Raw genomic sequence first — 23,640 nt, forward strand, 5'->3', positions numbered from 1 at the left:
CAACAATATTAAACTACTTTCTATGCCTAAGTAAATTTATTTTCTCACATTCTTTTATGGCTGCGATCTTTATAAATTGTCCACCTTTTTTATTAGGGTGAGGGTGGGGGCTAGGAATGTGTGATTTTTTTTCTGCCATGGGAGTTTCAGTTCCATTGTAATTTTCTTTGTATATCTTATTGTTTCTATTTCGTGGCATAATTAGTTGACACACTGATTCCCCTTAGATAACTGAAGTTAAGCAACGTTCAGATTGGTTAGTACTAAATGGGTGACCATTCTGGGAATATCAGGTGCTGTTTGTGCTCTTAAGCATTGTTTCCAGTCGTCCTGGACTTCTTTTTGCCATTGGAATAAAGCAGTGTTGATTCAGGAGGGGTGCGGCTGGTGATTGCACAACTTTTGCTTCACAATTACATGAACAGTCACCCTTAAAATAGTGTATCAATTGTTTCTCAAGACATAACGGGGGTTACATGTGATTTCTATTTCAACTTTCTTGTATTTGGCCAGCATTACTTGGATTTGTCAGTTGGTTTCTGCATTCAAGGATTTTTACTTAATATTTCAGTTGTTTTTACCAGGTCATGCATTGCAATATAGCAATTTTTCCTTTCATTTCAATTTTTTCTAGTCTTTTTTTTTTTCGTTTTTTTTTTCAGTAATTGTTCCTAGTTCTAAAATTATTGGTACCGTAGTAATTTTCTTAATGTCCCATATTAACTCCAGCTCTCTGGCAAGTTTTCTTTCTTTTTTTTTTTTTTTACACAGTGATCAAGGCCCGGAAGCCACTCAAGTTTAATATGTCTCCCTCTTTGGTCTTCACTTGGTGAATTGCTGAGATAGTGAAATTTACGATTCAACATTTTTTCTTTATTTTTTTGTTATGACGTTAGGTTTCCTTGCTTGGATTAGCTGGTCTGTTTGAATTTCCATGTCCCTTGGGTTTTTTGAGATTTTTTACTCTCTCAATTTTGTGGATGTACCTTTAGCATGTTTAAAGTGCAGGTGTTTTTGTAGTTCCCAGTATACTTTCTTCCCCACAAAGTCGAGTTTGTGTTTTTATTTTTTTTTTGTATTCCTTTAACACTATTTTGCTTCACTCACTTATAATATGGTTTACTGTTTCGTCTCTTTGTCAACAGTGTCTATATTTACTGTTTTCCTGGGTCTTGTTTCTTCCTTGACAGATTTTCATTCCTGTTTATTGTTATGACATCAGTTCTCCTAGCTTGAATCTGTTAGTTTGTTTGTATTTCAATGTTCCAGAGAATTTAACATTTGCTATTTTACATTATTGGCTTCAGATTGTGTGCATTCAGAAAGATGTGTTAGGTTATCGTGCTGAAAACCCCAAAACGAGCCAGGGACTTTTAGACATGTTTGCAGTAACAGTGGTAATTTCCTTTTGCTAACAACAGTCACGGTGTTTGCTCATAATATCAGCAGTATCAGTGATAGTACACCTTGTCTCTCTTGTGACGACACAAGAAAAAAAAAGCATTGGTCAAAATGTGGCGTCCAAAACAAACGTGATCTTCATACAAAAAACATCTGGACTCCTAACAGTGCTTATTTTGTGTAATTACCCTAACCTCGTAATCGAATAGTTCTAGGTTTGCATAATACTGTTACTTTACAGCAGGTGCATGCTAATTGTGGCCGCTTAATCTTTCGCTTTTCCACACCGTCACCACAATACTCGATGTAGATTCTCTGTTTTCCTATTCCTTTTGGGCTGGTTTGCTGCATTCACTTACGTGATTTACTGCTTCGTCTCTTTGTCCACAAATTCTACATTTTTTCATTCTCCTGAGTTTTGTCTATTTTAGCTTTAATATAGTCCATTCTGTTGTTGTTGTTGTTGTTGTTGTTGTTGTTGTTGTGGTGGTGGTGGTGGTGGTGGTGGTGGTGGTGGTGGTGGTGGTGGTGGTGGTGAAGGAGGAGGAGGTAATCCGACTTTTGCACACAGCCCACACACATGGCTTCTCAGGATTGTTTAGTCAGCATGAAGTCCTCTTCATCGGCCATAGCTAGCTGTTATGCTTGCAAGGTGGCAGGTTCATCCCCAGCACTTAGAGCAGCATGGTCCAGCAGATGCATATGAAGTCGGGGAAAGTTTGACTCAGCACACACAAAGGAATGGCGGTTGTACGTGTGATACATCAACGTTTTTAACCTCATGTCATGGATTTGCAGTTCTCAGTCTGACACGTCCTTGCTTGCCACAACCAGAGGTGGAGACGACCAGAGGACAATGGATCCTGATGCCAACTCCACCTGAATTTTCACCAGAGCCATGTTATCCGGGTAGCTATGACCTTACCATGTTATCACTACCATAATGAGAAAAAAGTTGTTGTTTTGTGAAGCTGTCTGTAGTGATCCCATTTCTCTTTTCAGGTATCCTTTTTGTAGCCATGGTCAGTTCTATGTCTATGTAGCTGTTTCTCTTCTCATCATTTCTTTTTTAGCTGTTCTATTTACAGTTTCACTTTTCCCTGTATTGTTTGCTTCTTGCCGTGATGATAATGTCCTTTCGATGTATGCTTATGTTTTCTTTGTTTTTACTGTTTTTCATCCCATACAACGCATATTGTCACTCAGACATAAGAGGTTACTTTTTCGAATTATGTCTAGCAGAGGACTGTGGGGAATTGAGCAGCGATATGTTTGTCCACATTACATTGAAACATCTGCAGCTTAGTTGAGTCAGGGAAGCAGGAAACAGAAAAAAAATCCAATGTCTAGCAGTTAGAAGAAAAGTAGAAAGCTTTCTGGCATCTAGGGACCTCAACAGTGAAGAGGTGCGATTTTGTTGCTTCATTATTATAGAGCAAAATCGCTATTTTTTCATCTTTTATCTTTTTTATTTTTGTGATTTTATTGATCTTAAAAACCAATCAAAAATAAACTAAAAAAAAGCAGTAAATAAAGTTAAAAGAATTTTCGAACATTTATTATTATAGACAACAAACCGAAAATGTGGTAAAGAAACTAATATATAATAAATAAATGTTACCAAAGGCAATATAAGTTACTCTTCTACTACTTGAATAAGCTTTAGTTTTTAACTTATTTTAAGGCGTTTCTTTTTGATTTGAAACACTAGTAGTACTATGTCGTTTGCTGTGACACCTGTCAGCTAATACCATGTGGCTTAAATTTTATGAGGCCAGAAATTTGGGATATTTTTATACACTATTATTATTATTATTATTATTATTATTATTATTATTATTAGTAGTAGTAGTAGTAGTAGTAGTAGTAGTAGTAGTAGGATTATTATTATTAGTAGTAGTAGTAGCATTATTATTACTAGCAGGACCTGTGGAAATTTCACAGTGGAATCTTTCAGATGGAATATATTACTGCTTGGAATTTTGTAGATGTTCAAGTGTGAATGGAGACCCCGCAATATTATTATAAACCTTTTGTTAAAAATGTAAAAGTATTTATCTAACTAATCAGGTTAATATAGTGTCAGAATATATTTGGCTATTACGGTTGATCTCCAATATTCTTATATGAGTCTGTTACATATTTCCACTGTATGGACGCCCAGCGCGAACGGAAACCCCACGATATCATTATTCCATTTTTAAACTGGACAGATATTACCCTGGGATCATAGCCAGATGGCCAAGAAGGTATATTTTAGTTTCACGGACAGCCCAAAAGCGACATCATTTCATTTATTTATTTATTTTATTTTTTGGCATTGCATCTCTGGTGATAAGGAGATCCTATTTAGTAAAAAGGAGGATAGAAGGTGAGAACATACTACGAACATTAAATCAGCATACCTATATGCAAATTTAATGTTCGTAGTATACTATCACTTTTTATACTCTTTTTCAATAAATAGAATCTCCATATCGAATGATTTATAATCGTGAATCCGTGGCACATATACATACGTACGTTAACGGTACTACGGTATTAATATATAGATTATTATTATCATCATCATCATCATCATTATTATTATTATTATTATTATTGTTGTTGTTGTTGTTGTTGTTGTTACTGCTGCTGTTGTTGTTGTTGTTACTGCTGCTGTTGTTGTTGTTGTATACTGGCTAGTTTCTTGATGCGTGTGTTTTTTACGTGAATGCCAAACACAATCTTGATATGGAATAACATTAAACTCTAGCAACTAAAGCTGATATCATCGCCAGTGAACTTTTAGTGTGTGCCTTCGTACTTGAGTTGCTAGACACAATAGACAACCCACGCTCATACAAAAGGTGCCTGTGACACGAGGAGTTTTTAGTGAAATATTTTATTAAACTCCTTTGTTAGGAGATTACAGACAAGGTCAGGTGTGGTTTTGAGAAGCCGACACACTAGGATAAGCACACTCTGGCTTACAAAAAATGCCTGAGCAGACCAATATCGATGATAATGACCATTGGTTGTTACTGGAATTTGAGTAGCACCCCCCCTCGCCCCCCGCCGATCCTCGCCCTCTTCGTACTCATCCGTGAAGGTAGCATGCTCTCATCCAACAACCATAACCGGGTAGAAGTCTTAAGCAATTTGCCATTGTATTCTTAGTATCGTCTGCACTGAGGATTTAACCTTGAACTTCGAGAAGAGTGTCATATAGAACTGAGTTTTACTTAGTACTTTATCTGTTGTGCCATGGTTACGTCTTGCGATCTAGATATCACTATTTTTGGTGTAATTTGATGTAACCCTCTCTCACAGAAAAGGCGTCTCAGATGATTAACCCTTTTTCAGAGTGGAGGCACCAAATCCAGCAGAGTCTGGGCCATTATTGAAATGGCTGGTTCCCTGATGGCTGAGGTATGTCTCTCGTCCTATGCAGTTCTAGGAAGCTCATGCTCCCAAGATTTGCCTTCTCCCTTTCAGAAGGTGTTAGTTTATTGCTAATCGCCTGAGGCGCCCATATTGAGGAATGCCAATAGGGCTATCCAGACCTTTTTTTGCGGGCCTGGGTGCTCTTTCACTATGGCGCTGGCTTTTTAAATCCCACTTTCTCATCCTTGTGTCACATTCTCCTCCTGTGGGAGAGAGAGGAGGTAAACACAAATTCCATGAACAAAGCTTCTTTCCTAAACGTTTCTGACTGTGGAACTCTGTTCCGCTTGTCTGTTTTTCAGCTGACTACAACTGGATCGTCTTCAAGTCCAATATAAACAAGTTCTTTTTGAGCCACCCCATCAAATAATCACACTTACCCAATTTGTATCATTATCACTACACTGTTGTCTCAGTGACCGCCGTACACAGATAATACGTTGTACTATCCTTTGTTGGTCCTGAAAAAAAAAAACAATGGTGAACAAAAAAATATAAAATAAAATAAAATAATTACTGATAAGAACATTGAAGGCTAAGAAAATGAAAAACTTTAAATCAATAGTTACCTCCCCTTAAGTGGCTTTACACAATTTAAGGTCCTATAGATAAACAATTGATAACGATGGATACGCTATAAAATTATTAATTCATAATATAACTAAAATGATACGATTTCACCCATCATAATAAAAATAATCCATTCGAAATAAATTTTGAGTAATAATCAAATACCAACAAACTAGAATTATTAGATAAATACTGACACAACACTGTAAGTTTATGTAATTAAATTAATGAACCGCCCCCTTAATTAAACACTTCATCAAATCTCCACACTAACGTAATGCACTTGCAATAACCCTTATCCCTGAGTGGCTTCCGGGCCTTGATAAGTGGTGATCACTGTGTAAAAAAAAAAAAAAAAAAAAAAAAAATGAATAATAATTAAATATGAGTATGTAGACACCGTCGAATTATTCTAAATCAATCGAAATATAAAAATATTCGAGTTAATTAATAACTAGGGACCATTTTTAATACATTTAAGTGTAATCCTATGGGGTTTAAAATATTTGGTACTTGTACAGTTTAATCAGGATATTAAAAAAATGAAAATATCGAAAAAAGTTTATATTGTACGTATCCGTTATGGAATGAAGTTCTCCGAAAAATTTTTTCACTTAATTTCATCAAGTAGTTTTTGTTTTACAGCGAAAAAACAATTTGTCATAATACCGAGCAAAAGGTTTGATTTTTAGGCAGAAAAGTTAGTATTAAAGATGCGGAGGGAGTGTAGGCGCTTTAACTGGAGTTATCTCCCGTGACGTTTCTAAACTCCAAACAAAAGTTAAGAAAAAATCCAAGATGTCTGCCTTCAACGCGCTCTCATAAAAACGTGTTTTTCCGCTGTAAAAAAACAAAACAAAAAAAAAAAACTACTCGATCAAATTTAGTTAATTATTTTTTTTTTTCGGAGATCTCCAGTTCAGGTGTATCAGAATTTTTGTAGGAATTTTTGACACCCCTAACACAAAACTGCGAATAAAATAAAAATAAAAACTCGTAATTTCTCTTTAAAAAGTGGGTTGTTTATTTTCTTTATGGATTATACTTCCAAAATAAACTATTAAAATTGTATAAAAAGTAATAGAAATATTATTATTTTTTAAAAAACAGTAATGAAATTAATTGAATTTTACCAGTTCGGTATTTTTCAATTTTTAAACTTTAAAAATCTACTAAAATTTTTCTATTGATTCTATTTTTACGATATTGTCAGGGTCAATGTGAAATTTTATGCTTTTGCCAATAAACCGAATATAATATTTTAGACAAACGGGTTTTTAACCCCCCCCATTTTGAAATGTCTATTAAAAAGTAAATAATTAATTTACTCACCAAAGTTTTATATATCACAAATTGAAGATAAAAGATCAATAAATAATATATTCAAATTTAAAACAATAAAACAGAAGTGTTTTTTTTTTAGAAACTTACCTATAAAGTCCGAAGTTTAAAACCTTTTTTTTTAAATCACGTTGTTTTTTTTTTTGTTTTTTTTTCTTTAAATGAAACCTTGGTCCTTGCTCCTTTAATTGAAAAATAATTAGGGTTTGAATTACATTTTTCGAGTAGTTATAAGGTTGGAATGACAGGGGGTCGAATTATTCAATATTTTTCACGAAGTTTCTGACACACCTACCAGTTCACAACGGATACGTACAATATAACCTTTTTTCGATATTTTTATTTTTTTAATGTCTTGATTAAACTGTACAAGAACCAAATAATTAATACAACGATTTATATTGAATAAATTAAGTTAGTAATTCAGAGTTATCCCCCCTCCTAGAAATGCTTTTGATTTATTATTCCATCGAAGGAAATATTATTTTTACAATAAACGTTATTCGTTAACATCCTAAGATATCGATAGGGATTATATAGTTGTTTTATTCTATTTATTTTATATTGTATCGTCGTATTTTATTTATTTTAATGTAGAGAAAACAATCGCATTGCAGTAATACCTAGTTTAAAATTAAAATCACGGAGTAAAATACAAAATACGAAATTTTCTATATGAGAGTTTTGAAACCAAATTACTTGAGATTCATTAATAAATAAAACACTAAAACTAAGAAATTAAAAATAAGAAACGATAAATCTCATTGATTCAGAATTTTTGTCCGGTTTCAAAATAGTCCAAATTTAGCAATTCTCGCCGTAATTTAGAACAGATATACGAAAATAGGGCCCATATAAATTTCTTCCAAACCGGTGGTGACTTATTAAAAGCACGAGGAGGCGGTACTTACTGCCCGATGTAGTTATAACGCAATGAAAACAAACTTTGTATTTTTTTAAAAAATATAATTTTTTTTAAGAATATAAAATTTAAAATTGTCTGATTTATGTCGAAACAATTGTAACATCCGAAAACAAATACAAATATGAAGTTATTCCTTCTTGTTATTTTTGGTTTTTGCCAGTATATGTGTATGTGCTCGATTACAGAAATGTTAATCATGTTGTTTAATATTTGAGTGAATTTACATGGCTTAAATTCTTATTGATATATGTACACTGCCATTGGCTAATAGATTTTAAATACATTAAACCTTTGGAATAATTTTCTTTTTGTAGAGCTTGTTTTATTATATCTTTATATATCCATTTATTTTCCAGATCATTCACAAATACGAACCTGAAAAATAGACTTACTGTTTGAGGTAACCGGAATAGTAAAAGTCTTTGATATTTCGAGAATATAATCTCTTTTTCAGAAAAAAAGGTATCAAAAGAGATGGAAAATCTACAATAGTGTAGTAAATAATGGGCAGTCGATAATACCCCCACTATCAAACAATCATGAGGTTGTTTGCACAGCAACTGAGAAAGCTAACATGCTTGCCCGTCATTTTGCCTCAAACTCTACCTTGGACCCAGCAAGCCATTCCCTTCCTGATTTTCCTCTGCGGACAGAAACCACGCTAGATGATCTGAAGATCATGCCTTCCTACGTACATGATATTATAAAAAACCTAGACACCACAAAAGCATGTGGACCTGACATCATCCCGGCTGTGCTATTAAAAAATGCTCCACTGAGGTCGCTCCCGTTCTCTCTAAACTCTTTAACAAATGTCTTAACGAATCTTGCTTTCCTGGCTGCTGGAAAACTGCTTCTGTAGTACCAGTTTACAAAACTCTGGCGAAAGAACTGACCCATTAAATTATCGCCCAATTAGCCTTCTTCCTCTTTACGCCAAAATATTTGAGTCCTTAATTAATCAAGCTCTAGTCCACCAACCTTACAGCTGCTAAATTTCTGTCAGACCACCAATATGGATTTAGGCAACCCCGTTCTACTGCAGATATTATAACTGTAATCTCTGAACGTATATACCAAGCACTGGATAAGACAGTGGATAGGAGGGCAGTATCCCTTGATATATCTAAGTCTTTTGACAGGGTATGTCACAATAGTCTTCTGATAAAAATAAAATCCTATGGTATTACTGGATGAATGCTTAGCATAATTAGATCTTTCTTAAATGAGAAAAGAATCCAGGTTGTCCTCGATGGGCGTACGTCAAAAAAAAATTTGATATAAATGTGGGTGGGCCACAGGGATCGATTCTTGGACCTTTGTTATTTCTGATATTCATAAATGACTTACCTGATAAAATTGTCTCTGAGATGGGTATATTCGCCACACTCTATAGCAGGCACATGGGAGAAAACTAATGAGCACATATCTAAGATAATGGCCCTAGAGAAAGACCTCCAGCCTGTAGTGGAATGGAGTAAAAAATGGATGGTAACGTTTAACGCTGCCAAAACAAAGCTCATTTCCTTTAATAATTACATAAAACCTTACCAACCACCAATAGCTATGGCTAGCGATACTTTACCTAAGAGCACTTCATTCAAGCTCCTTGGCTTAACGTTCACAGGAAACATGAGTTGGAATAGATACATCGAGATAATTGCTAAGGTTGCTGCAAAGAAGGCAGGCTGTCTCTGTCGTGCTAGAAAGTTACTTTACGCCTGAAAGTATCCTGTACCTCTACAAAGCCACCATGGTCCCATGTATGGAGTACTGCTGTCACATTTGGGCTGGTGCATCCGCTACTAGTCTCTCACTACTGAACAGGGTCCTAAAGAGTCGCCAACCTAATAGATCCCGAAATGTCATCTAAACTTCAGCCTCTGTCCCATGGACGAGATGTTCCGTCCCTCTGCCTGTTTTACAAGTATTTTAACGATGGATGTTCTGACGAACTACAAGCCCTTGTACCCCCTCGATGAAAATAACCCTGACAAACCCGACAAGCAGCAAAGTCCCACCCCTACACAGTAGAGATTCCTAGATGTAAGAAAGCTTTTACTCTAATAGCTTCTTCCCCAGAACTGCAGGACTTTGGAATTCCCTTCCGGTTTCCTCCTTCCCCAACTGTACTGACATGCAGAAGTTCAAGTGTAATGTGAACAGACATCTTGCTGCTAAACTCCCTACATAGTACCCCTGCAACTTAGGTCCCTGATAGTAGCCCTTACATCAAAGTAGCAACGTGCCTTGTTTGGGATGAAAATGTAAAAAAAAGAGATGTTTACAAAAAATATATAACATCCGGTTCACTGCATTGCTATAGTCTTCTCATACTCTTCCACATTTATTTATCAGCAATGTATTTAGCAAGCTACCGATCCTTCTTACGCACGCGCGCGCACACACACACACACCCCCGCACACACACATACACACGCACTTATATATATATCAATCTTCGGCTAGGGAAAGGTGCTAATCTATCTGCCCAAATCAGTTGTGATACAACGAAACAGTACGGATAACTAATATATATATATATATATATATATTTAATTGTACAGAAGTTCAGAAAAACACTGGTACCGTCGGTTTCAAGCCCAACATAAAGGGGAGCAGTTAATGGTAAAACGTAAATGAGGTTAGGCTCTCGTCAGCCATGTTGTTTGAAACAACATGGCTGACGAGAGCCTAACATCATTCACGTTTTATATATATATATATATATATATATATATATCAAGGTTGAAGTGATAACTGTAGACGGAGTTGGGTGCACTTCAAACAATTCTGGCTAAAAATGTGGCTTAAATTGATTCCCAAAATAACTGTTAAATGTAAAAATAAAATAAAGTCGATAATAAATGATCTGATATAGAATAATACGTAGAGATTTAGGCTATTAATTGGCTGGTGAAAATCATCATCATCATCATCATCATTCTTATAATAATCATCTTTCTTATTATTAGTATCATCATCATCATTATCATCATCATCATTGATTCAACATCTGCTTGTTGGACGACTTTCAGAAGTTGACTTTTTCGTTTTACCCTGTGGCAATTCCGTTTCATTTTAGGTACACAGATGTAAAAAAAAAAGATTATTTACAATGGTTGTAGCTAGACGAGTTGGATTCTTCAGGCCACCGTTCTCATCTTCAGTGTCATTCTTACAACGTTTCAGCCGATATAACTTCCAGGCATATTTAGATATACCTTATTGAACTCTGAAATCTGTACGAATTTAATAATAATAAAAAAGAATTGGATTTATGAAATTTGACATTCAAACTCTTCAGTTACGAACTCATCAAAGTAGTCGTGAAAAATAAAAATAATAGAAACTTATGCGATAGAGAAATATGCATAATGATGTTGAATATAAATTGGACCACCACCACCACCACCACCACCACCATCATCATCATCATCATCATCATCATCATCATCATCATCATCATCATCATTGCCACCAATTGATTACAAACATATGTTGTAATACCACTGTTTTTGCCATTTGATTCGTTGAGTTCGAATTCTTTCATTCGTTTTTTTTTTCTCGTTTATATGACCCGGAAAACGCCGTGTAGCCCTACTATTTTTATTTTTTATATAAGCGGCAGTTATTTGTGTGGGATGTATGTCCAGGTAAAATGTAACAGAGTGTGGATGTGCATATGCAACTGCAGAGCCATGTGCGAAGAAAAAGACTATAAAAAAGAGCGTGTGTACAGATCACCGACACAATCAGCACGTTGGAGAGCACATACAAAACAACGTTTGAGAGGACAGAGGTAAGATAAAATGCCGTACAATCACAGTTTATTCGGGAAACTACCTGGAAATAAATGTTGTTATATAAAAAAAGTTGTTGAGTTATTACTTGTCCTATGCTCCTTGCGACATACTCTGCTACAACGTGTTGGGCCTACATTTGTAAACGTGTGTAACGTTACAAAAAGTCAAAAACTACAAAACAAAAACCGACAAGGTTGGTAATATCTTGATCAGCGTTGCCCCGGATGAATAATATCTAACACGTGAAAATAATTATTCACTCTTTGGGGCTAGGTTTTGTTTGGTGAAAGGTTTCGGTTTTTCAGCCATTTTTCTTGTCATCTGTTATATAAACGCGAGGTGAATGACTTACATGATTATTTTCCGCAGGTTAAAACAAAAAAGGAATGAGCTAGGTGGAGGTGAAAAAGAGGTGAGGGGGACGGATGTGGAAAAACAATTGTTATACCGGCCTTTCTATGCATAAGGAAAATTTCATCAGTTCTCTCTCTCTCTCTCTCTCTCTCTCTCTCTCTCTCTCTCTACATATATATATATATATATATATATATATATATATATATAATGTCTACACCGGTGAGAAGGAACGACAGTACTCCACTGCCTAGCTGAGCGCTAGTCAGTTATACCCGTATTCCTACCTTTGTACCTGTGGTGTGATACATTTCGTTTGTTAAACCAACCTCGACTTGATTTTCTTCTCTTAATATTGTGTTACGACACAACAGATTGGCGACGACGGAATCGAAACGATATCACTGCAAACAATAACCAAAAGTGATTGAAATACAAGGATTCGTGAGATTTTTACGGCAAAACACCTTCGTCATTTCAAACAGATATTTGGATGCACAAGGATTAACAGTAAATTACTTACTACAATAGTAATGTGACGATGTTATATATAAAAAAAAACTAAAGACTTGCTGTTAAAAACCTACAGTGAAAGAACGCGAATAATATGGTCAATTATTAAAATAATTGAACAGACTGACACGCGTGTTTCGGAAAAAAAGGTTCAGTGTTTTTTTTGTTTTTTTTTTTCACAAGAAACCAGTTTTTTTTTCAGGGTAAGAGTCTTTTTCTTCAAATGACTTGTTCAGATTAACTACCACAAATTCGAGTCGTTATTTCTGATATTTGAACAAACCCGTTTACTATTTATCAGTAAAACGACCATCAAATTTGACAAGTACTCTAGTAGCTTATGCTGGGTATGTATGCACTTTGATGTATATAGTTAAACTCTTCAGAAATCTACTAATTGAACGTCACTAATTAATGTGTGCTAAGTGACGCATCTGTCACTGACGGCGAAATTGACGAAATGACCACGCCCATTTTTAGCGAAGTACGAACACCTACCAGCACTGTATCTCTGAAACCGTTGAGCATAGATGGTCATGTGACCACTCAAAATGTCCGGAGTTGCCACATTATGGGGGTGGGTCAATAATACTTTATGATGTTCTAAAACCAATGGTTTTCGAGATATTTGCAATAAACTAATTTTAACACATTTTGAACCTATGTTCCGTGTAATTTACATGGATGTATTATACATGTAATGACATGAGTAATCCGGCTATTGCACAGGGAACTTTGCAACTGAATGTTCATGAAACTACGCAGTATATTATATATTATTTGTTTTTTTTTCTTTTTTCTTTTAGTAAGTGATTAGTGTTCAAGTTTACCGCGCCTTTTGATGGAAAGTAATTTGAATTTGAATCACTGCATTGTAACATGGTAAGACATGCTGACAGACGAAAATCACAAATGTTTTTTTCCAGTTCCCTCCTACAGTGTAATATGATAGAGACTTTGAGATCTTCTGTGGATTCGGCTCCTCCACATTGTGCACTGGAACTACTGCAGGAATGCAAGAATGCCACTTATTGCACAAGTGAAGATGTTAGGCTTTCAATGGAACATTAAAAATTGCATCGACCCAAAGGGTGGATGCAGTTCGTGAAATTTATGTTCCCAAACACCAGCAATACTAGCACAGATGAATGGCTCCTGACGTTTTATACACTCTTTCAGTATATTCATTATTGATTAAGTTCCGGATGAAGTAAGGCCCCATTTCTTTGTAGCTTGACGCAAACTGTCCATAACCTGTCTAGATCAAGACAGCTGATTAACATCATTAATTGGATGAATCTAGCTATTAGCTATGATTCAAGTAGGATTTGACATGGCACTTGAAAAATGTTACAATAAACCTGCCAAGGTTGCAGGGGGTATCATTGGAATAACAAGACAAAAGGAAGCAGTAGGTTTATGGAATCTCTTAAAGCACGAGAAAGATCTTTATGCAGCACAACTGTTTGAATGGTGTAATTTGGGCAAAGATGATAGTGAACTCAGTCTACACCACGAGTTCAATCCAGCCTCTACGAAAATCGGCTATGAACGTGCTAGGACACTTTTGGATTACATAAAATATATTAATAATCCATTTAATATGGGCACCAGATTACACAGCATCTCAACTGGAGCTGATATACCCCAAGACGTGGTTGATTGATTGCTAGAATGCCTGACAACTGATGAGAAAAGTTATCAAGAGTTTGTTACAATGAAACTTCAGAATAAAGAGAAGCATCTACATGATACAATACCTACTAACTGTAAGATTGCTTTCGTGCAGCATGCTTCTGCTCTATCCATTGGGCAGAAATCTGTGACAAAAAAGATGCGGCAGAAACGATAAGGTACATTGACTGTGAAAGAGAAAGAGTATACAGCATGCTGGAGCTTCTGAAGTATGAGTTGACAAGCACATCTCATTTCCTGACTATTGAAAGTAAGGATGGAATACGATAAAAAACAGATAAAAGGTCCCTATCAAGAGAATTGATCAACCAACTTTCCCAGGAAAAAAGAATGTAAAATGTGATGCTCAAATGACAACAGTTGATTTCCTGGCACTCGTACGTAGACTACCAATAAAAAAGATGGATATTGAAACATTTGGCCAATTGGCTGAGACTTTATCCTAAATTATTCTTGCTACCACAGAGGAGTAAACAAGAATAGATATTATTTTTGATGTTCATCCAAAATCATCAATCAAGCAAATGGAACGTGTGCAATGAGAAGTTCTGAACAAATCACTACCACCATTAAGTCTGACAATCAGAAGGTACCTGTCGATCTAGATATGTTTTGGAGCTCAATATTGAACAAAGAGAGGTCCCAAGAATACTTCTTCAAGTGGATGCTACGAAATATTGTATCGAATAAGGAAATCTTCTTTGTTTGAGTATATAGTGGAGAATGTAGAAAACTGTTTGTGGGCAAAGAAAGAACGATCACAGAGCTCTCAAGCAACCAAGAAGAGGCTGATGACAGAATCATGTTCCATATTAATGATGGTGTAAAACATGGTTTTCAATCGATCCTAGTTGACTCACCTGACACAGATGTTCTCATAAACCTCATGTACCATTTAAATAAAACATGGGAACTACAAAAATTCTATGTAAAGCTTGGCAACAAGAAGAACAAGAAGACTGTGCCTGTTCACCTGTTGGATGATCAACTGAATAGCAATTTGGTGTCCTGTCTACCAGCAATTCACGCATTAAGTGGGTTCGACAGTACCAGTAAGGTGACTTCAAAGCTGGCTGGTCTGAAGGCTTCAATTGATCTCACACTATTGGAATGGTTTCGCGTAGAGGAATTGTCGCCGAAGATAATAAGTAATGCTGAAAATTTCCTTGTAACTATATTAAAGAAAACCGACTTTTCAACATTTGATGAGTATCGATGGGAGCAGTACCATAATTCTACGAAAGAACTTGACTTTAACCAGCTTGTGTGTTGTTCTTCCACAATACAAGAACACATAAAACGATTATATCTACAGTGCAGATTGTGATTAGAAGCCCCAAATCATGTAATAATTAAACTAGATCCGCTCAAGTTTGGATATGGAACAATAGAACTCGGTATAACTCCTGTAATACTGCCTGTACCATGCAGACTAGATGACCTACCACCACCATGCAAATGGCCAACGTCATGTAGGAGTACACAGCCATGCAATTGCAGAGGAAAAAACTTAAAATGTGTGGTTTTTGTGGTTGTAGTAAGAGCACAACGTGTCGAAATCCATAAAAATTAAGCTAAAAAAATTATGGATAATGCATATAAGTAATATAATAAATGTGTTAAAATTAGTTTATTGCAAACATCTCGAATGCCATTGGTTTTAGAACATTATAAAGTATTATTGACCCCCCCCATAATGTGGCAACCTCCGGACATTTTGAGTGGTCACATGACCACATACGCTCAACGGTTTCAGAGATACAGTGCTGGTAGGTGTTCGTACTTCGCTAAAAATGGGTGTGGCCATTTCGTCAATTCGCCGTCAGTAACAAATGTGTCACTTAGAACACATTAATTAGTGACCTTCAATTAGTAGATTTCTGAAGAGTTTAACTATATACATTAAAGTGCATACATAACCCGCATGAGCTTCTCTAGTAAAGAGAAGGAGAAACGAACTGTGAAAGAAAGAAAGAATATATATTCGTAAGCATGAGTGCTTATAAAAGACCTTTTAAATAATCAAGTCATATTGTGACAAAACACAGAGGTTAAAAATAAAATAAATGATTTTCCCATACAGAAAAGCCGACTTGCTAAAAAGCGAAGGATTTTATGGTTTGCTACGTAAAACCACGTACAAGTAAAAATAAAATAAAATAAAGAAAAAAAAAAGAGATTTTTTTTTGAAAAATGTCATTTCGACGGACTTTATTTCTTACAAGAAATATCGCGTACAACAAATTAAATTTCCAAAAGTACTCTTTTCTTAACTATTATGCTTCAAACAAAAGAATTGAGGTAAGAAAAGCTTGGATGGATTTTTGCTCGCGAAATAATATTGGGAAAACTGATTTTTTTTATTTCAAGTGTAAATTGTGTTTAGTAAATTGGATTCGCTATGATGGACGGCGAGTTCAGAGAATCTCTTTTGCAATTATTCAAATTTCAAACAGAACAAAATCTCACTTTGTAACAAAGATAACTTTAAAGTGAGGAAAAATTTTTAAAAGAACTGTTTCAACAGCAGAAACATTTCGAAAAAATCTTGATGAAAACACAAGAACAACAAAGGAAAACAGTTAACGAGAGCAAACGAGAATCATAACGCATTCTCGCAGACAGCTGTGTGGAACGCCATTGAAAACTTCAATTATAAACCAGAAGAAGATGTCACTTTTGCCCATTTCTATAGGAGATATGAAGATATTTTTATATCGGATTGCGGTACATGGACAGACGTCAAAAAAATTAAGCGTTTGCTAAGAAAATTGGGAACAGCCGAACATACAAAGTTCGTGAATTTTATTCTCCCAAAAAAGACCAGTGAGTTGAACTTCCAAGAGACAATTACGCTACTAACAGAACTGTTTTCTACAAAAACATCCCTTTTTCACAGGATATATAAGTGTATGAATGTCACTAGAAGAGATAAAGACGACTACACTAGTTATGCAAGTATAGTTAACAAGTATTGCGACGACTTTAAACTGGAGGAATTATCATCAGATAATTTTAAATGTTTAATTTTTATGCAAGGGCTGGTATTTAATAAAGACGCTGAAATTAGGCGCCGTGTTTTAAATAAACTTGAAAACGAGCCGAATTTAAAACTATAAAGCTTAGCGGAAGACGGTGAACGGTTTGTTGCGTTGAAATAGGACAGTCGTGACATAGAGGAAAGCGGAGTATCGCACATTAAAAAGATTCATTAGATGAAAAAATTGACTTAAAAAAATAACCAAAGGAAAAAACAGGGAACAAATCCACCTGACCATATTAGAAGTGTGGATATAAACATTGGTACAATGAGTGTCCCTACAAATTTGAACAATGTGACATATACAACCAGAAAGGGCATAAGGCATCGCATTGTAGAAAAAAATCTGGTAGAAAGAAGACATCCATTAAACTTACAAAAATTGAACCTGAAGAACGAAATATCCGGAAATATGTACAAGTTAAAATATTTAGAAAGAAAGTAAGACTACAGCTTGATAGTGGGTCTGACATTTCTATTATTAATGTACATACATGGAAGAAGCTTGGAAGATCTGCCATGATTAAATCACATAAAACGGCGAGAATCGTCAGTGGTGAAAAATCATTTTCGAAGGAGAATTATTGACGAATATTTCTTTTCCGTATAAGAACGAAAAAACAAACAAAAAAAAATTGTCATGCCGAAATAAAATAACTTTTTTGGAACTGATCTGTTCGAAAAGTTTAGACTATGGGATCTGCCTTTAAGCCCCTTTTGCCAGAAGGTTGAGAATTCGAATGTGGAGGCAGGATAACTTAAGAGGAAGTTAAAAAAGAAATTTCCAGACGTATTTTTAGGCGATCTTGGAAGGTGTACAAAACAGTAGCAAACTTTGAAGTCAAAGCAAATGAACAGCCAGTGTTCAGAAAGAACGTTCCATACGTCGCTATAGAACAAATAGACGGTGAATTAGAAAGACTCGAAAACATGGGCGTCATTGAAAAATGATCATAGTGAGTGGGATGCACCAACAGATTACATTAAAAAGAAGAGCAAAGAGATTCGGATTTGTGCCGACTTCTCGACCGGCTTTTTGTGAGGATCATCTAATCGAGCATATAACCATTCCACCATACCACCCGAGAAGTAACGGGCAAGCGGAGAGGTTCGTTGATACATTCAAGAGAGCTCTGAAAAAAGATAGCGGATCACCGACGGATAAGTCAGTCCAACAGTTTTTACAAGTTTACAGGGTCATGTCGAATGCAAACATCTAAATGTCGGAGACACCTGCTGAGGTCATGTTCGGACGCAAGTTGTTACCAAACCAGGATAGGTCAAACCTAAAAAAAGAAAAAAAAACTATAACAACAAAAAAAAAGCAATATAAAGTTCGCGAAAGTATCTTCTACAAGATTCACAAAAATAATAGGACTTTCTGGGAGTCCGGCATTGTTGTAAACCAAATAGGCAATATGGTCTATATGATAAAGGGACCAGATTTCATGCACAAACATCACACTAATCAAATGCGGAAAAGATACTCGAAGGGTGAGGTGACCAGATCGTCCGAGGAGGACATCATGGACACAGTGTTTGATACTTTTCAGGTGCTCATACCAGAGACAGCTCCTGAGAATAGGAGGCCAAAAAGAAGGCGGCAAATCAACTGAGCTGATTAGGATGAACCAAAACAGAAACGTTATTAATCTCCAGACGAGATATTTTTAAAGGAGGGGGTGTTATACCGGCCTTTCTATGCATAAGGGAAATTACACCAGTTCTCACTATGTATATAGTGCCAGTAATGTCTACATCGGTGAGAAGGAGCGACAGTGCTCCACTGCCTAGCCGAGCGCTAATCAGTTATACCCGTATTCCTACCTTTGTACCTGTGATGTCAATGCACTTCGTTTGTTAAACCAACCTCGACTTGCTTTTCTTCTTTTACTATTGTGTTACGACACAACAACAATGATGCGAGAAAGAGAAAGGCACATGTAGAGAAACGAATATTTTAATATAAAGATAACTTATTTTATTAGATTAAATAAAAATACCTTTTAACCTTATCTATTTTGTTTTTGTAGGCCCGACTCATACAAGGTGGAACGATAAATGGGCCACAACACTACAGCTTTATTTTAAAACTTTTATTGAAAAAAATCTTGCAATATTTTTGATTCATAATGGGATGGAGATTTATTTGCTGCCCACCCCAGAAAAAATGTGGTACAAGGCTGGAAAGTGGGTATCCAGCAGGCTCCCCTAAAGGAGGGGCACTCCTGTAATTGTAAAAATTGCCCGAGTAACCCCGTCGGCATTCCCCGGTCGGGGCTCCTCAGGCAGTAAGCGATAAACTTACTTCACCGGAAAGCCCAGTGGCAAGGCCTGGGAGGATGGCCCTCCTAGGTATTACCCAGGCGGTGTACCTCAGTCCGACAGGTGCTGGGCCAGTTCCCGGTCCCTCACCTGTCGGGCTGAGTGTCAAGAATGGTTCCTTGACGAGTACTTCTACCCTGTCTCCATGCAGCCAAAGCCGCTTGGAGTCACATCCCATCGTGAGAGATTCATAATGGGGTATGCTCTCTCACAGATGGGAAATTCTATTTGACGAATCAAATTAATATACGTTCTGTTATCAACCAATCAGAAACCAGAATTGTCCCATAAAAATTAAACCTATTTAGCAACCTTTCATATGTTTATTTTCATGTTAATATGAGAAGGATATTTTGCCCTTTGGCTGCGAAATTATAAAATCCGAAAACTGTACAAAACAGCTGTCTACTGGGAATTCGTCATCTCCAGGACTTGTAAAGAATAACTGACCATCGGAAACTCTTCTGAAACTAAACATAGCTTACAACTCAAGGAACTCACCAGGTAACTTGATTATGTAGTAGAGCTGAGATTTATTCAATGTAGTCCGTTTCAGCCTCAATCACCGCCTCGATATGCGTCTGGAACTGAGAGCATGCCTTTTCCACAAGTACCGGTGGGAGCTCGGCGAATGCCGGCAGTCAGGCTGACTTTGGTGCTGTAGGAGGTCATGTTGGTGATGTTCTTGACGTATGACCAAAACGAAGTAGTCCAGCGGTTTCAGGTCGGGTGAGGAAGGGGACCAGTGAGAGAAGGGTACAAAGTCGCAGCACTCCTACTGAAGCCAAGCCTGGGTCTCTTTGGACTTGTGAGCCGGCGCTGAGTCCTGCTGCCACACTTAGGGTCTACCAGCAGCCAGCTGATTCCACAAGGGATCACCGCACTCTTCAACACATCCAGGTACATTTTGCTGTTGACTTTCAAGCCGACTTCGAAGATTTAAAATGACACGATGTGCTCCTCACTTGAAACCACACCAAAACCTATAACCGTGGTCAGGAATTTTGTTTCATCACTCTGGGCACGTCCCACATCCTAGTTTTTCACGGCACGCCAGCGATGCATTTTGAGGGTGCTGACAATGGTCCTGTTGTCATAACTTAGATCGGTAGAGAGCATGAGTTGTACAGCGGCGTATCTCCGATCTTCCTCATTGAACATTGTGTCACTTGTGTCAGACATGATAGAAGGCTCTTATCTTATCTTATCTTATTGTTATTTGCTAATAACGTTCTCGAAAATCTGTATTCAACTGGGTATTTTTCGTTACATTACACATTCGTAATGGCGAATCTAATCCGGCGAGATTAAATCTTATTTTTTACGTTTTTATTTTTTTTTTTTTAGAATTTAATGTTTTTTTTATTCAACGAATTATTTCATCCAACGTTCTTGAAAGCATTATTATCATTCTAATATTTTATTATCCAAATTAGATAGCAATTCTAATAATCGATTATCGTAATCTTATTTTTTTTTTTAATTAACTACTGATAATACATATTCGTTTACTTAAAAGCGCTATCAAAAGCTGCGAATTGGCTACTTTACTAACTTTAAATTATTTGATATCCTTAGTAGAGTTTTAATTTTTGAATACAATTAGTTTATTTTTATCTTTAGAATTCAACAATTTGTTATTAGCATTTAACGAATTATTTCATTCAACGTTTCTAGAGCGTATCGTTATTTTTCTTATGTTTTTATAGTTTATTTATTAATTTTTTTATCCTTTTCCTCTTTTCAACCCCCCCCCCCCATATTATAAATAGGTAAAATCTAGTCATGTTGACAGCTCAGTATAAATTCAAATATGACGTTAAGAATGGGCTTATCCCACTCGTGGTCTACGAACTAAACTTCTTTCCTCTGCATACTGGTATGTCTTCAATATTTTATCTATATATAAAATCGATGTCTTTACTGTTTTTACTGTATTTTGGATTTTTTTTGCCTTTTAAAACTTTTCCAATTCGTTTTACAATTGACCTTTCCTTTTTGAACCAAGGACAAAACAAAAAAAAAAGGAAAAAAACGAATAGTAATAAAAATAAAAACTTTACACTTTCCTCTATGATAAACTAATGAAACGTCTCCGATGATTGTTTGGTTTATGCCATTCAATGAAACACGTGTAAAACGCAGTAATGTAAAAAAAAAATATGAATGTGAATTAAGTGCACATTTCTGTATTTTTAAAATATATATATAAAGTAAAAATTTAAGTTATTTATATATATATATATATATATATATATATATATATATATATATATATATAAAAGTGAACGTGGCTGTCTGTCTGTGTACATTTTCCTTCGCAACAACTCGGTCAATATTCAGTCTACAGACTCGAAATTTGATATACAGGTTACTGAGATTTAGGGAAATCGATGTGATCGATTTTCGGCCAGAAATTTGACTGTAAAGGAGTCAAAGTTCAACGATTTGACCTTTGGGAACTCTACTAAAATCCTCCCACAATTTGGGGTCTAAACACTGGAAATTTCAGATATAGGCTCCTTGGACATGGATCTAACTTAATAACTCAATTTAAACCCAAAACAATAAATGTTAAGGGGTTATAATTGGGGTCAAACTTAAAAAATTAACAGATTTTTTTTTCTCAACATACACCTCCAAACACCTGGGCAACGCCGGGCTGAAATGCTAGTACTCCTATGAATTCGTTTTTCAAGCGTGTCTATTTATATTCATATTAAAATTTCTTTCTCTATTTATTTAAAAAGAAAATACAATTTTGTTATGCATGGGGTGTCGAATTGCATTCACTAGCAGAAGATCTAGCTAATTTGCATATTCTTTTAAACATTCATTTTAATTAGTTTCTTCAGTTTTCTCCTGGGATGATCATCTTTACTCAACTATTATGTGTAATTATATTAATGCAGATATTCTACATGATTTATACTTGCGTAATATTTGCGTAAAAAGTTTATAGTAAACACAAAATTGTTTCTATATATATATTTATGTATACGTATATATTTTTGTTTAAAAATTTTTGCCTACTAACTCCTCCTAGAGTTTTTGGTCTACAGACATGAAACTTCATATATAAGGTATTTGAATCCATGCAACACTTTATATTTGGGTTTTAGCCCGGAAAAATCGGTGCAAAAGTGTGAAAAATTAAAAAAAAATGAAATTTGCCAGGTGAAGGTCGAACGCCGCCATTACGAACGCATAACGTAGTAGCTATTGGTTCATGTTTTAATTTTTAGTCTTGCAGTAACTATGTCTTCATGGCCCAGTCATTGACGGCAGAGGCAAAAATAAGTCGTAAGATGGTTTTGGTTTCGATTCTTGATGGTAGCACACAAGTCTTTATTTTTTTATTTAACTTTTTAAATCATTACTATATATTGCGTCCAATATGATCTATTAATATAAATCTCACCTGTTTGTTTAAATGTATGTATGTATGCGTGTACGTATGTCTACCTACAACTTTCGACAGGCGACAGATTTTTACGAGATCATTATCGTTGTGAAGCCGACGCTTCGGGCGACAAATACGGAAAAATTGGCTAAAAACATTAATCACTTCACCCTCAACTAGGCGCTTTTTCGCCGATGTTTTCGAAAGCCATCCTCTCTTTTCGATTGACTAGCCTTAATTAAAACCTACATCACTTCCGGTTTGGCGATGGGCGAAACAGCAAAGACGTCACGTTTTTTTATGTTCTTTTCCTTCTTCGCGGTACGAGTTCGAGCCTGGCTTCCTACAACCACTTCTTCTTTTATTGTTTTTGCTCAACACACACATCCAAACACTCGGGCAACGCCGGGCACCAAGACTAGTATATGTATAACAGTGAAAGTGTGTGTGTGTGTGTGTGTGTGTGTGTGTGTGTGTCTGTGTCTGTGTGTCTGTCTGTTTGTGTGTCTGTCTGTCTGTCTGTGTACATTTCCCTACACAATAACTTTGTCAATTTTTAGTCTATCAACTCGAAATTTGATATACAATGTATGGAGATTTGGGAAAATCGATGTGATCCGTGTTGGCCAGAAATTTGGCTGCTAAGGGGTCAAAGTTCAACGATTTGACCTTTGAGAACTCAACCAAACTCCTCCAAAAATTTTGGGTATAAATACTTGAAATTTTAGATACAGGTTTCTTGGACATGGATCTAACTTAATACCTTTATTTGAGCCCAAAACAAAAAAAGTTTAAGGGGTCATAATAGGGGTCGAAGTTAAAAAAATTGACCGTTTTTGTT

Source organism: Euprymna scolopes, chromosome 26 (genome assembly GCF_053919585.1).
Source record: "Euprymna scolopes isolate OS-2025 chromosome 26, ASM5391958v1, whole genome shotgun sequence".
Lineage (NCBI taxonomy): Eukaryota > Metazoa > Mollusca > Cephalopoda > Sepiida > Sepiolidae > Euprymna > Euprymna scolopes.